Here is a 16,083-nt window from a genome sequence, read left to right as displayed (position 1 = left end):
TGTATAAAACCAATGCTGGATCCCAAACAGCTAAACATTTCTGAAAAGCAGACAAATTCTGAATTCAGCAAGGGGTCATTTATGTGGATCCTTCAATATTTTCCTACAGAAAGTAACAGCTAAAATAAAAAAATATTGAAATTGAGGTAAAAAAAGAGCCATTTCTGTCTACGTTGTCTTCTATAACTTTTTCCAGCTATGGCAGATTTTTTAAAGCAGTATACTGTTACATCTGCTGTACTCTTCTGGCTGCGGGGATATATAGGGCTTGTAGGTTCATTAAGAACCCTAGGTACGCAGAGCCACTAAACAAGCTGCACCTTGTAAAGGGTTTTCACTGTATACTGGGTGTACAGCAATTCATTTGGTGAAATATAAAGAATGAAAAATAGGTATCAAAGAAACCTTTGTATTTCCAAAATGGGCACAAGATAAGGTGTTTAGAAACAGTGGTTCTTTGCACATCTCTGAATTCTGCGGTCCCCATACTAGCATTTGAATTACAGGACATTTCTCAAATAGACGGCCTTTTTACACACTGTGTTACATTTGGAAGGTAAAAATTTAGAGAAAGAAAAGGAGCAATAACATGTGTTCTTCTATTCTGTGTTCCCCCAAGTCTCCCAATAAAAATGGTACCTCACTTGTTTGGGTAGGCCTAATGCCCGCGACAGAAAATGCCACATGGACACATCACATTTTTACATTGAAATCTGATGTGTTTTTTGGAAAGTGCCTAGCTGTAGATTTTGGCCTCTAGCTTAGCCGGCAGTGAGGGAAACCTCTCAAACCTGTGCATTTTAAAAAACTAGACACCTAGGGGAATCCAGGATGGGGTGACTTGTGGGGCTTCCACCAGGTTCTATTACCCAGAATCCTTTGCAGCCCTCAGAATTTGGCAAATAAAACACTTTTTCCTCACATTTCGGTGATAGAAAGTTCTGGAATTTGAGAGGAGCCACAAATTTCCTTCCACCCAGCATTCCCCCAAGTCCCCCAATAAAAATGGCACCTTACCTGTGTGGGTAGGCCTAGTGCCTGTGACTGGTAATACCCCAAAATATAACATGGACACATCTCATTTTCCCCCCAAAAACTGACCTGTTTTTTGCAAAGTGCCTAGCTGTGGATTTTGGCCTCTAGCTCTACTGGCACCTAGAAAATCTAGCAAACCTGGACATTTCTGAAAACTAGATACCTAGGGGACCCAGGATGTGGTAACTTGTGGCACTCTCACCGGGATCTGTTACCCAGAATCCTTAGCAAACCTCAAAATTTGACCAAAAAACACTTTTTCCTCACATTTTGGTGCTGCAACGTTCTGGAATCTGAGGGAAGCCACAAACTCCCTTCTACCCAGCATTCCCCCACTTATCCTGATAAAAAAATATACCTCAATTGTGAGGGTAGACCTAGTGCCCACAACAGGAAATGCCCCAAAACACTACGTGGACACATCAAAATTATCAAATACAAAACTACCTGTTTTTGCGGGGGTGGGGAATCTGAATTTTTGGTCCTGGGCTCAGCAGCCATCTAGGGAAACCTACCAAACCACGACATTTCTGAAAACTAGACACCCGAGGGAGTCCAGGGAGGTGTGACTTGTGTGGATCCCCCAGTGTCTTCTTACCCAGAATCCTCAGCAAACGTCAAATGTTGCTAAAAAATCACATTTTCCCCCCATTTCTGTGTGTGATCACCACACCAGCACACATTTCCTACCACCCAACATTCCCCCCAGTCTCCCAATAAAAATGATACCTCACTTGTGTAGGTGGACCAAGTGCCAGTGAGAGGGAAGAGACAAAAACATGTCAAAATTGAGGGGAAACCAAAGCGGGTCTGAAAGGGCAGTTTGAAAAAAAACATTTTTAGGCTGACAAGTGGGACAGAAATTTTATCGGTATAGCTGCGACAATGCTGGGTGGTAGGAATTTGGTGGCTTCCTGCAGATTCTGGAAGGTTCTATCACAAAAATGTGGGAAAAATGTGTGATTTCAAGCAAGGTTGGAGGTTTGCAGGTCATTGTGGGTAAGAAAATGGTGCAGGGTGCATGTGAAGCACACCACCCTGGACTCACCCAGATGTTTAGTTTTCAGATGTGTCTAGGTCGCCTAGATTTTTCTACATGGCAGCGTCCCAAAGTCCAAAAAGTGCAACCCTCACCATTCCAAGTAGGATGATTTTGAGAGCTAGACAAGCTCTCATGGCCCAAATGTAAAAGCAAAACCCATAATAATCAAATGCCCTCTTGCTTGCCATTGGGATAAGATATTTTCAGTGTGAGGGGGAGTGCTGAAATACTGTTACCCCCTTCAGTTGGCGTGAGGGCATAGCCATGCCCATACTGGTTGGTAGCCACCACCCCACGATTTTTTTTTTTTTTAAGTTCCCTGGCATCTCATAGGCTTTCTGTCCCCCTAGGAGTGGACCAGGCGTAATTGTCCCATCTGCCCACCGGTGGGCAGAACAACTTTGTCCCCATTTATTTGGGGTGAGGGTATAGCAATACCCACACCCTCTTTTTTAAAAAACAAAATCTTCCCTGGTGTCTGGTGGGCTTTCTGCCCCTTCCTGGAGGGCAGATGGGCCTTACAAAAATAGGCCGATCTGCCCCTAAGATGGGCAGAAATGGCCAACACTAATGTGCCCCCATGGGGAGTGTCCCTTGCCCAAGGGGCTGCCCCCCACAAACAAAACACACACACACCAATTCCAGGTGCCTAAGTGGCTTATGCCCCCTCTGGGGCAGATCGCCCTAATAGAAATAGGTCGGTCTGCCCTCAAGGGGGACAGAAATGGCCTAAATAAATTTCCCCCCTGTGGAGCGACCCTTGCCTAAGGGGGTCGCTCCCCATCTGTAAAAAATGAAAGAAATAAAAAGAATCCCTGGTGCCTAGTGCTTTCTGCTCCCCTTGGGGACAGATCGGCCTAATTAAAATAGGCTGCTCTTCCCTCAAGGGGGGGCAGAAAGGGCCTAAAATAAATTTAGCCCCCAGGGCACTGACCCTTTTCTAAGGGGTCGTCCCCCTTGCGTGAAACTTTCATTAAAAAAATCCCTAATGTCTAGTGGTTTCTAGTCCTCTTTGGGGGCAGATTGGCCCAATAAATATAGGCCAATCTGCCCCCGGGGGTAGAAATGGCTTTAAAACTATTTTACCCCACGGGAGTGACCCTTGCCTAAGGGGTCACTCCCCTTGCGTGAAACTGCCATGAAAAAAAAATCCCTGGTGTCTAGTGGTTTGTTACCCCCTTGGGGGCAGATTGGCCAAACAAAAATAGGCCAATCTGCCCCCAAGGGGGACAGAAATGGCCTTAAAAAATATATCCCCCAAGGGGACTCTCCCTTTCATTGTAAACATTTTTTTTAAAAACATCCCTGGTGTCTAGTGGGAATTTTTACAGCCCGATCGCTTTATGATCGGGCTGCAGGAATGCTCTGAAAGACATGAAAGGAAAGAAAAGGCCTTTCCTTTCGTTTCATATCTCTCTGCAACGAAGGACTTTTTCCTGTTGGGCCTGGACCCAGAAATCATAATGTGGTATTTAGAGTGGTTCACTGTTAACTTCAATCCATTCATAAAGCTAAAAAATTCTAAAGGAGCTTCTGCAGCCCAAGTTTTGTCCTGGTGATAAGGACAGTGTCATCTGTGTGAAGTAAAACAGGGAATGTTATTCTGGTTCATTTATTTATATATATGTATATATATAAATTAAATAAATGTGGCTTATACCTCACTGTAAACTTCCCTAAGGAAATTAATAATATTGGCCTCAGCTCACATATCCATCATCATGCCCCAAGGTTTAGTGTGATTTACATGGTCAAGGGCAGATTTTAAGTCCACAGAGGCTAGACAGACATTCCCCAACTTAGCAAGGATACATTTGTGAAATATTAGCTGGTGCCAAATTATGTTGAAAACCCATATTGCAAATCAGACACAATATTATTTTCCTGGGCTCAAACCTCTAAACGGTCTAAAATTACTCTGGCCATAATCTTTTTTATGTAATTAATCAAAGAGGTTGGGCGATAACATTTTGGATTGCTTCTATCTCCTTTCTTGAATATGGGCACCATAACCAAGTGTGATCGGGATTTGTTCAGATGGGTATAGCTTGGTTCCAGTGGCGCAATGAGCCCTGGACTAACGTGTGGGCATACCCGGAACATTTAGGGTGGCAAATTCAAAAACATGAATGCTTGGTGATGGATGGACAGATGTGATTACATGTGGTAGATATTAATTCAAGCGTTCCATCCATCATTTTTTGTATGCTTATTGTGAGGCCCTAAGTGGGACGGATATGCACAGACATGGGTCCAATTGTGCACTATGTCACTGGAACTATGCTGTACCCGGCTGATAAGCCCATAAATAGAGCGAAACCAGTCCTGGGTTGCTTGTGTTCCAGTTCAGGGAGAACCTGGCCTGCCGTTTCGGGCTAGACTGTTCTGATTGAAGCAGGGTCTAGACTGATTTGCATATAGTTGGATCCAAACTAAGGTGGCATAGTGTGTACAATAACAATGGGTTGGGACACAGACCGAGTGATTGCCAGTGACTGAGATTTTTTCAAGCATTCCACAATCACTGTTTTGTATATTTATTGTGTCACCCTCAGTGGGATGGGTATGCGCAGGTGTGGGCCTTGTGCCCACTTTGTCACTGGAACCAAGCTGTACCTGGCTGATGAGCCCATAACTAGGGCACAACCGGTCCTGGGTTGCTTGTGTTCTGATTCAAGACTGGACTGTTTCGACTGGAGAGGGTCAATACTGATTTGTTATAGCTGTGTCCAAACTTAGGGTGCAGGGAGTGCTAAATATCAATGGATTGGTCAACATTGGTCAACATTATCTTTAAATAGATCTTTTGGAACCCCATTTAAAGCTGCTATAATTTCATGCATTTTGATCATCATTCCTGCAGCGCGTACCATTAGCTCTCCTACGGTTGAGGCACCAGTATATTTTAATAACTTCAAATTGCCAAACACCATTTTAAAGTGCTCCTACCATATATTGGGGGGGCGATGACCATATCAATCTCTTTCTTAGAGAGGGCTAATTATCACTTTCCAAAACAGCTGGGAGTCCTTCAGATTACTGGCTGCTATCAGAGACTTGCAGACCTCAGATTTAATCTCACTTTTCCTCCTCACAAGAGCTGACCTATAGGAGCTACGATACTTCCTGACAAGTTGGACATCCTGCAAAACCACTTTAATAGATTTTAATAGGGCTGCATGCGCTTTAGAGCAGTTAGAATGGAACCATCTAAAAGGTTTCTGCAGGAGGTTGCTAGACTGAAGAGTGAGCATCTCCCCAATTGATATACACAGAGTTGAAGCACGTTATAATCTCAGTGGGGACCCCATCCACATTCAAACATATAAAAATTGTCTCCCTATTATGTATAACGATCCTATTAAACAACTTCCATTTGTCAACTCTTCCCATTTCATTAACAAACCTTTGTTTTGGCAGCACTAGGGGAACAGATGCCCTACAGGTTTTCTAATGTGGTGTAATGAATATGCTGGAAAGCTGCAAGTATGTTGTGATCACTCAAAGCATTGTCTTCAACTTTGTATCCAGAAAGAAACCCTAGCATATACTCTATAAACAAAATGAAGTCAATAATACCACAGCATTCCCTACCCATATATGTTGGCTTTAGAATAGAGAAACCAGCAAGTTAGTCAAAAGCAAAGTGCAGTTAGTACTTAACAACAAGCCCATTAAGAGCACCCCTATAGGGCTTGTGGCTAAAGTGCGTTAAAGGTTCACCATGGATATCACATAAACCACAAATCACCATGCCTGCTTGATCAGAACAATGAATAATAAAGTCACCCATCCATAACTGAGCAAAAAATTCCCAAGTATGGCATCTAACTCCCTGCTTACATTATTAATCATATTACAATTGTTGGTATCAAAGCAGTCATTATATTATAATAATAAATAAGCAAAAGGTTCTTGGTGCAATACTCCAGCCAAAGAAGTAAAAAAGTACAAAATCTTAAATCCACTCTAATAACACGGCCAGGAAATGTGGTGGATATCAGGGTAAAGAATCCACCCTGGGACCTACCTGAGAGCCCCGGGGTAGCTGGTGTAAAGTAAGACAAATAACCTTGTATATGCCACGGATTAACAAACCATATCTCTTGAAGGATAATAATGTTGTTATTATTTATATAGTCTAACCATCAACCACTTTTTGGATCCCAAACCACCCACATTCCATGTTTCTATTTTCACCATTGTCTTTGGTACAGAACTCACACAATTATCCAATATTTTGCAAGACTGACCAGGGAAATTATAGCCACATATATTGTTATTACCCTCAACAGGACTGGGTAAAGTGTTGTAAGACCCAGGCGTAAGAAGGGGAGTACAATGTGGTATTTATCAGTTCACAAGATCAAACTGAGCAACAGTAACATATCTATTATGAAATGAAAGATGGTCTATAAAAGTAGCAGCTCCCCTCCGCTCTTGAGCCCATAATCAACTTGCCAATCATGAGCAGTCTTTGGTCTGTGGAAAAACTCCAAGGGGACAGCTAATATTCTGCTTTGGTTTTCCATACAGTGATGGAGTCTCGAAAAGACTCTTTTCACCCTAAACTTGTTCCTAAAACTAACAATGACCAAACCTAGTCTAATTCATCTGGTTTAGAGCTATTGCCAATCCATGCAACTCTTTGTACCATACTGATGTCTCTATGCAGTGTAGTACTGTTTTTTAGCCAGAGGTAAATCACTGGGTGACTTTGTTGAGTGAATATGCCTCTCTACTTTACCAGGCCTGAGAGGAGGAATACATTTCAAAATGATAGGATAGAGTGTAGCAGGAGATGGAAGGTCCAAAACACACTCATTTTCAACTCTGAAAGAGCAACTCCCTAATCTGATGCTGTGAACAGGGACAGTGCTGGCTGATGTTTCCTGCTTGGAGGGCTGAGCCTTTCTCTTTGTGTGGATAGTCGCAGGGACAGAAACTCCTCAAAACCTGGCTCTTTGGGTCCACTTCTAATCCATAAGTCAAAGTGGGATCAGCAGTTCAGTCAGCCCTGGGACACTCTGAGTAGCTGTTGCACTTTACAAATCCCTCAGCTAGATATATAAAATCTTGATGGAAAAGAATGTCCTCCCATGTTGAAGTTGATATACCCTTTTTACGGAGGTCAAATCTATACCCCGCATTTGAGTGATTTCATCAATACATTTTATTTTACCATAAGACGACTTGATACAGTTTCCATTAAGCCAACCAGCTGTTCCTCCAATTTGTCAAGTACATAACAACATAATTGAAATCCCTTTTGGACATGACTGCTTTAGTAAAGGATTTATTAATCCAAGTGGACTGTGACAGAGATAAACTTGACCTTTTGTGGCACCTCCATGAGTTGGGACACCCATACCATATTTTCTTAGCTGGAGATGAGATGCACAATAAATCAAGAATTTTCTTAGGGCATTGAGCATCAGCCTCTTTAATAGTCACCAGCATGTCAAATAGACAAGGATTAGCCCTACAAACTCTGCTGTCACATCTACCAGAATGTGATTTAGTTAACAACAATGCATGGGGTGGACTAGAATCAGTAGTGTCATTACCAACGGTGGCCCCAATATTTTCTTTGTTGGCCCCTGTAACATTGTTTGTCTGCACTTTAACTGCATCAAGTTCATGTTTGATAACCCCAACAGCATTATATAAGCAAGCATTGGCAAAGTCAATAGGTCTGGTCTATGCGAGGGTTACTGGCTTTTGCCAATGTCTTTTAGTCATGTTGAAGAGCGGTGCATCTTCTGTTCAGCATGACTAAAAGTTATTAGAAAAAAGCTACAAACATTATAAAAACAAAACACTATGATATGTGAAGCTAAAAAAAAAAGTGTAGCTAACTTTTTTTTAATTACGTTTAGACATGCTGCTCTACAACATGGCTAAAAAGACAATGACAAAGCTAATAGCTCTCACACAGGCAAGACCTATTGGCTTTTTAAATGCTTGTTTTCAGTTGGAAAACTCATTGGGCCTGATTTATGAAAAGTTAGCACCACCTTTGCATCATTTTATTACACAATTGTGGCACAAACGCAAGTTTACACCACTTTTGCGTCAAAAAATGACACAAAATCGGTGCTAACTTTTCATACATCAGGCCCATTATATCTCACCTGGATACATCTCCTCAACTGAATACAATAAATATATATATTTTTTTAATGTCCTGGCCACCTGGTGAGTTAGTTAAGAATCTCCACTGTTTGTTCAACAGTCTGATAAACTGCATGCACGTGCGGAAGTTTCCTTCGTAGATTAATAAATAACATGAGTACTCTGCTTTTAATCTCATTGCCTAATGAAATAGTTAAATGTTTTGGAAGTAAATATGGTGTTCCTCTAAAATAAAAAAAGAGGGCGGTGACAACATAGCATAGACATTCTTCTGATTTTCCAAGTTCCCTTTACAAACGCACGTATTGGACATGATCAGAATTTTATGAGAAGACCGGAGGCAAGTATTATGCTTTAGTCTTTTCTTTATTTTTAAATAGCAGCTGCAGTCAAGAAAAACTACAAAACCCATAAGGCAAACAACAGTAGCCAATTGGAAACGAAGAGTAGTTCAACATAATGCACCAATAACCGTTGAGCAGACCCAATAATACCTATCTTGACTGAGAACAGCCCTCTTTTCTTGCTGCTCGCAGTCAAGATATTATTTATTTCTGCTATCTTTACACAAGTTTTATTATGTATTTCATGCTGTGCTTTTATGTGTAACACGTGTTTTATATTTCGCACGTTTGTAATCCTTAGCCAGCTTGTAGCCGCAGTCCTGCCTTGCGCCCCGCATCACGCGCTTTTCACTGTTATCACCGTTTTTTCCCCTCAGCGTGCGGTGGTCATTTTGACCGGTCGTTGAGGGAAAACGTGTGACCGGAATATCTGCTGAACATTTATTTACCTTTCCTCTGTCTTTTCAGCCCCCTGCCGTGCCGTGTGTGCTCCTCTCAACAAGAGCTCCTCTGTCTTGGTTTCAAAACCCTTTCCACACCCCTAGGCGGGGCAAATACTGCGACTTTGCTACCATGGACAGCTCCCCTGTATCCCAACTCCTCCAGGAGGAGGAGGAAGAAGTCCTTAAGGATAATTTAAATGATTTTATTCATTTTTCAGTTGAACAAGCTGTTTCAGCTTCTTTGGAGAAATTATCTAAGAATTTAGAGAACTCTGTTGTCAAGTTGGTTTAAAAAACCATGCTGGCCCAATCTGCGGGGATAGCAGAAAGCGTCCTGGCCCTTCAAAAAATTCAAAAACGATGCTAATGGGAAGTGAGGTTTCTTCACACAGGACAGAGGACGTGGCTCCTCAAAGGCCTCCTTTAAAGGAGGGGTTACCATTATGCAGACCTTCTAAGAAGTGCGTAACTAAATCTAAACATGTTTCTTCCCCAATTATTATTTCAAAAATTCTTGAAACAGATGATGAGATGCATGACCGTCATTTGGATTCGGATAATTCCGATAAGGACAACGGAGATGCTTTCTCCTCTCCTCCTCACAAAAAATCTAAACATGAGAGCCATGAGCTGTCCGGTTCATGCAAAATAATGGATGCCAAAGGGGTTCCAATGTTTGACCCTAATGACATTCAGCACCCCCACTCTACTGAGTGGTTGCCCGCTGACCATGTGGTGGAATACGTAACATCCAGGTTGCATACCCCTTTAGACAAACAAATACGGGCAAAACTTAAGTCCAAATGTCCCCGTCCAGCCTTACCTTCTAAGATTACATCTACACCTACTATTGATTCATCCCTAATTACTTTCTTTACAAAATTTGGGAAGGACCCTCGTAAAGAAGTGGATAAAGCTTGGTCTACCTGCCAAGACAAACTCTTGGACATTGTAGGGCCCTTGACCTGTATTTAGATCCAGGCTTTAAAGCTGAGGGGCTTTTTATTGGTGACTCTTTTATAAAGGAACTGAGTAAATATGTTGCAACATTTGTATCTCTGGATAAAGCTCAACAGTCCTTAAAGAAGATGTTTTCATCTCAGGTTTTCTCCAGGGCCAGCAGAGGCAGGAACCGCTTTGCCGGTCGTACCTACCCCAACCAAGGTACCCGTGGCTACTACAGCAACAAGTCTTACCCCAAAGAAACAGGGGTTTCAGAAACAAAGTCAATCGCAGTTCCAGAATCTCGTCACAACCCGGTAAGTCAATTTCCTTGTCTTCCTGTCGTAGGGGGTCGTATTTCTCTATGCCTTCCAAAATGATGAGATCTCACAGCGGATCCTTGGGTTTTAAACACTTTTCAAGGTTATCTTATCTAGCTCTACTCAGAACCTTTTCAGTCATCCTTCCCTCATCCTCCTCAGTTTTCAATTCAAATGACAAATTTGGCCTCCTTGGAAATTCAATCTCTTTTACAGAAACAGGCAATTGCCCTTTGTTCTCTAGATCCCTTGGGTTTCGTCAGCTCAGTTTTTCTAGTCCAAAAGAAGAACAAAAAGATGCATCTCAGTATTAATCTAAAACAGTTCAACCAATTTTTCGTATATCGCCACCTCAGAGATTCCTTGTTCCAAGGCGACTGGATGGTGCATCTGGACCTACAGGATGCGTACCTCACAGTTCCCATGCACCCAGATTCTTGGAAATTTCTCCAATTTCAAAGATGCTACCAAACTTTTCACTTCACTTCCCTACCCTTTGGCCTGTTGTCCGCTCCCTGGTGCTTCACAAAACTAATGAAACCAGTAGTGGCCTTTCTCAGAGCCAGGGGGATCAGATTGATCATCTACTTGGACGATATTCTTATCATGAACCAGAATCGCATGTCTCTCCTACCTCACGTTCATCTCACTTGCACTCTTCTTTGAGATCTCGGTTTCATTATCAATTACGAAAAGTCTTGTTTAATTCTGGCTCAAAGAGTCGAGTTTCTAGGTTTCCTAGTAGATTCTGTGTCTGCCACTCTTCTTAACCCGTCAGCTAAAATAAAATCCATTAAATAAGAAATCCTTCTGATCCTTCGCAGTTCTCTTCTGTCCCTCAGATCTCAAGCAAGGATTGTAGGCCTCCTTTCCTCATCAATCCAAGCCATCTTTCCGGGTCCATTACATTACCGGGCTCTTCAGAGATTAAAAATTTGTCATCTCCAAAAAGGTCTAACCTATTCAGATACCATCGTATTGCACCAGGACTCTCGTTCAGAACTCCAGTGGTGGATAGATCAATTAGATGCCTGGAACGGCAGGACTATTTTCGCATCACCCCCAGATCTTGTATTAGAATCAGATACAAGTCTGCTGGGTTTGGGAGCCCATTGTGGTCGAATCTCGACTGGAGGCACATGGTCTCTAGAGGAGTCAAAGTTGCACATCAGCTGTTTAGAGATGCTTGCCGGCTCCTTTGCAATCAAAAGTCTAGCAAGAGACAGAGTTTGTTGTTCAGTTCTTCTCAGAATGGACAACATTTCGGCGGTTCGCTACATCAACCATCTGGGCGGCACAAAGTTCAAGCCTTTATCAGAATTGGCGAAAGGGTTTGGGGAATTTTGTCTTCAAAACAAAATTTCAGTCCAAGCAGAATATCTACCGGACAATCTCAATTCGGTAGCAGATTGGCATTCTTGCCACTTTCAAGATTCCAGCGATTGGAAGCTCCACTGTGAGGCATTCAAAACTATACATCACAAATAGGGTCCATTTCACATAGATCTTTTTGCATCCCGTCTCAATACACAACTCCTTCAATTCTTCAGCTGGCGCCCAGATCCACTGGCACTAGCCTTCAATGCTTTTTCTCAAGATTGGTCATCTTCCCTCATTTATGCCTTTCCTCCATTCATTATGATCTCCAGATTGCTGGCTCAAGTTAGACGCGAACAGGCAATGTTAGCTCTCATAGCTCCTTTCTGGCTTTCCCAGGTATGGTTCCCCACCATCCTGGTTCTTTCAATAGATTCTCCTCTCCTAATTCCCTCCTTCACAGATCTCTTGACCAACCCCCTTAGTCTCCCCCATAGTCCAATTCTAGATAATCTCCTCTCCCTTTCGGCCTGGAAAATCTCCGGGAATCCCAATCTATCCTACCTATTTCGACAGAAGCTTCAAACTTCCTCGATTTGGCCCGGCTCCAGGAACAAAAAAGGGATATAGATCAGCTTGGTCGCTCTGGCATAGCTGGTGTGTGGGAAAACACTGTGATCCCTTTACAACAGATATAGTTTTGCTTGTCAATTTCCTGGCAGCAGAAGCCAGCAAAGGTAAGTCCTTTCGTACTATCAACTTGTACAGATCGGCGATTTCATCTTCTCACACTTACATCAATGGAAAACCGGTTGGAGAACATCCGTTGGTCTGACGTTTATTAAAGGGAGTAAAATGTTCTAATCCTCCGAAACCCAAATACAGTTCTTTGTGGGATGTAAATTCTGTGTTAAACCTTTTTATTTCCTGGCCAGACAATTCAATGCTTTCCTTGAAACAATTGTCCGCCAAACTCACCATGTTATTATGTCTGGTTTCTTTCAAACGTTTGTCTGATGTTAGAGCGTTAGATATTACAGCTCGTCATTTTACCCCAACAGGTGTTCTTTTTAATGTTCATAGACGTACAAAAACTAATCTTTCATCAGTGTTCTATCCCTTTTTCCCTGACCATCCTAAATTATGTGTAGGCCAGTGCTTGAAAGCTTATGAGCAACAGACAGCCGATTTGAGGAATTCCTCTGCATCCCAAATCCTCATCTCCTTTAGAAAACTGTTCAATCCCGTCTCCTCTCCCACTTTGGCCCGCTGGGTCATTTGGATTATGTATTTCGCTGGTATTGATATCTCCGCTTTCGGTGCCAACTCAGCCAGAGGAGCTATGGCTTCTAAAGCTTTCTGGGCTGGCTCGCGCCTTGAGGACGTTCTCAGATCAGCTGACTGGTCTAATGATAATGTTTTCAGAGTATTTTATTGTAAACCAATCAATCAATCAATCAATCAAAGGAATTTGTATAGCGCACTGCTCACCCGGAGGGTCTCAAGGCGCTGGGGGGGGGGGGGAACGCTACTGCTCGAACAGCCAGGTCTTGAGTTGCTTCCTGAAGGCGAGATGGTCTTGCGTTGTCCGGAGGTGGATGGGGAGGGAGTTCCATGTCTTGGCTGCCAGGTAGGAGAAGGATCTTCCTCCGGCGGTGGCTCTGCGGATGCGGGGGACGGTGGCGAGAGCGAGGCTGGCGGAGCGGAGCTGGCGGGTGGGCTTGTAGAAGGTCAGGCGGCTGTTGAGGAACTTGGGGCCCAGGTCGTGGAGGGCCTTGTGTGCATGGGTGAGGAGTCGGAACGTGATTCTTTTGTTGACGGGGAGCCAGTGCAGGTCTCTCAGGTGTTCGGAGATGTGGCTGTGTCGGGGGATGTCCAGGATGAGTCGTGCTGAGGCGTTCTGGATCCGTTGGAGTTTCTTCTGGAGTTTGGCGGCGGTGCCGGCGTAGAGGGTGTTCCCGTAGTCCAGCCGACTGGTGACGAGGTCCTGGGTGACCGTCTTCCTGGTCTCGGTGGGGATCCACCGGAAGATCTTTCGAAGCATGCGCAGGGTGTTGAAGCATGAAGATGAGACGGCGTTGACTTGTCTGGTCATCGAGAGGGAGGAGTCCAGGATGAAGCCTAGGTTGCGAGCGTGGTCCGTTGGCTTGGGGGTGGCTCCCAGGGCGGGGGGCCACCAGGAGTCGTCCCAGGCGGATGGTGATGATCCCAGGATGAGGACCTCCGTCTTGTCTGAGTTCAGTTTCAGGCGGCTGTTCTTCATCCATTCGGCGACGTCTTTCATCCCTTCGTGTAGGCTGGCTCTGGCGGCGTCCGGGTCGCTGGTGAGGGAGAGGATCAGCTGGGTGTCGTCGGCGTAGGTGATGATCTTGAGGTTGTGTTGACGTGCGATGGTTGCGAGGGGGCTCATATAGACGTTGAAGAGGGTGGGGCTGAGCGATGACCCTTGTGGAACTCCGCAGATGACTTTGGTGGCCGCTGACCGGAACGGGGGGAGGCGGACTCTCTGGGTTCTTCCGGCGAGGAATGAGGTGATCCACTCCAGGGCCTTCTCCTGGATGCCGGTGTTGTTCAGGCGCTGTACCAGGGTGCGGTGGCAGACAGTTTCGAACGCTGCGGAGAGGTCCAGCAGTTTCCCCATTGTCCATTAGGGATCTGATGTCGTCTGTGGCTGCGATGAGGGCGGTCTCCGTGCTGTGGTTGGCTCGGAAGCCGGATTGCGAGTGGTCGAGGGATCCGTTGGTCTCGAGGAAGGCAGCTAGCTGTCTGTTGACGGTCTTCTCGATGACTTTGGCAGGAAACGGGAGGAGCGAGATGGGGCGGTAGTTCTTGAGGTCGGAGGGGTCTGCAGTTGGTTTCTTCAGCAGGGCACTGATCTCGGCGTGTTTCCAGCACTCCGGGAAGGTGGCGGTGTTGAAGGAGGCGTTGACGATGTCACGGAGGTGGGGTGCGATGATGTGGTCGGCCGTGTTGAAGATGTGGTGTGGGCAGGGGTCCGTAGGGGATCCGGAGTGGATGGTGTTCATTGTGCGTGTTGTGTCTTCGGTGCTGACTGGGGTCCAGGTGCGGAGGGTGGCGGTGGGGGGCATCGGTTCGGTGGTGGGGTTTGTGGTTGGTGGGCCGAAGCTGTTGTGAATGTTGGCGATCTTGTCGTGGAAGAAGGCTGCGAGGGAGTCGCAGAGGTCTTGCGAGGGAGTGATGTCATTGTTTCCGGCGTCGGGGTTGGAGAGCTCTTTGACGATGCTGAAGAGTTCCTTGCTGTTGTGGGTGTTGTTGTCCAGTCGTTCCTTGAAGGCTGTCTTCTTTGTGGCGCGGATCAGTTTGTGGTGTTTGCGGGTGGCGTGTTTGAGGGCCGTCATGTTGTCTGTGGTCTGGTTGGTGCGCCAGGTGTTCTCCAGGGAGCGGCAGTTCTTCTTGGAGGTGATGAGCTCGTCGGTGAACCAGGAGGCTTTCTTGCTGCTGCGTCTGCTGGGGGGGTTCTTCTTCAGTGGTGCGAGGGCATCTGCGCAGTTGGTGATCCACTGTGTGAGGTTGTTGGCGGCTTCGTTGGGGTCCGTTGAGCTGGTGGGGGGGTTCTGGCTGAGGAAGGTGGTGAGCTGGTTGCCGGTGATCTTGTTCCAGCTCCTGCGGGGGGTTTGTTGAGGGTGGTGGTGGGTTGTCGTTTTACTGAAGCTGAAGTGGACGCAGCTGTGGTCAGTCCACTGGAGATTGGTGGAGTGGCTGAAGGTGACATATTTGCTGGATGAGAAGACTGGGTCAAGCGTGTGGCCGGCGTGGTGGGTAGGGGTGGTTACCAGTTGCTTGAGTCCGAGGTTGGCCAGGTTGGCCAGTAGAGCAGTGGTGTTGCGGTCCTTGTCGTCCTCCAGGTGGAAGTTGAGGTCCCCCAGGAGGATGTAGTCGGTGGAATTGATGGCGTGGGGGCTGACGAAGTCTGTGATGTCTTCGCTGAACTGTGTGCGTGGTCCCGGTGGTCTGTAGATGAGGGTGCCTCTGAGCGTGGTCTTGGGGTTGGTGTGTATCTGGAAGTGGAGGTGTTCGGCGGAGGTGAAGGTGTCATCGGAGTTGGTCGTGATGCGGATGGTGTTCTTGTGGATGATGGCGATGCCTCCTCCTGTCTGGTTGACGCGGTCCCTCCTGGTGATTTTGTAGCCTTCTGGGACGGCGATGGCGACGTCGGGTGCTGAGGAGGCGTTCATCCAGGTTTCCGTCAGGAAGGCGATGTCTGGTGCTGTCGAGTCGAGGAGGTTCCAGAGTTCGACGGCATGCCTGTGAACGGAGCGGGTTTTGAGCAGGATGCACATCAGGTGTTTGTTGCTGGGGCTCGGTTTAGTAGGTGCAGTGTTGGGTCGTAGGCTGGTGAAGCGGCAGGTCAGGCAGGTGAAGGGTCCGTGGGTGCGTCTCGGGGTGGCTCGGTAGCAGGCGGTGTTTCGGCCGGCGTTGAGTGCGTGGAGGGTTCTGGCATCGTAGCTGTGCAGGGTGTGCTGGCGAGGGCGAGGACCAGGGGT

Source organism: Pleurodeles waltl, chromosome 7 (genome assembly GCF_031143425.1).
Source record: "Pleurodeles waltl isolate 20211129_DDA chromosome 7, aPleWal1.hap1.20221129, whole genome shotgun sequence".
Lineage (NCBI taxonomy): Eukaryota > Metazoa > Chordata > Amphibia > Caudata > Salamandridae > Pleurodeles > Pleurodeles waltl.
The sequence above is the reverse complement of the archived record's forward strand: the minus strand, read 5'-3'. Positions refer to the sequence as shown.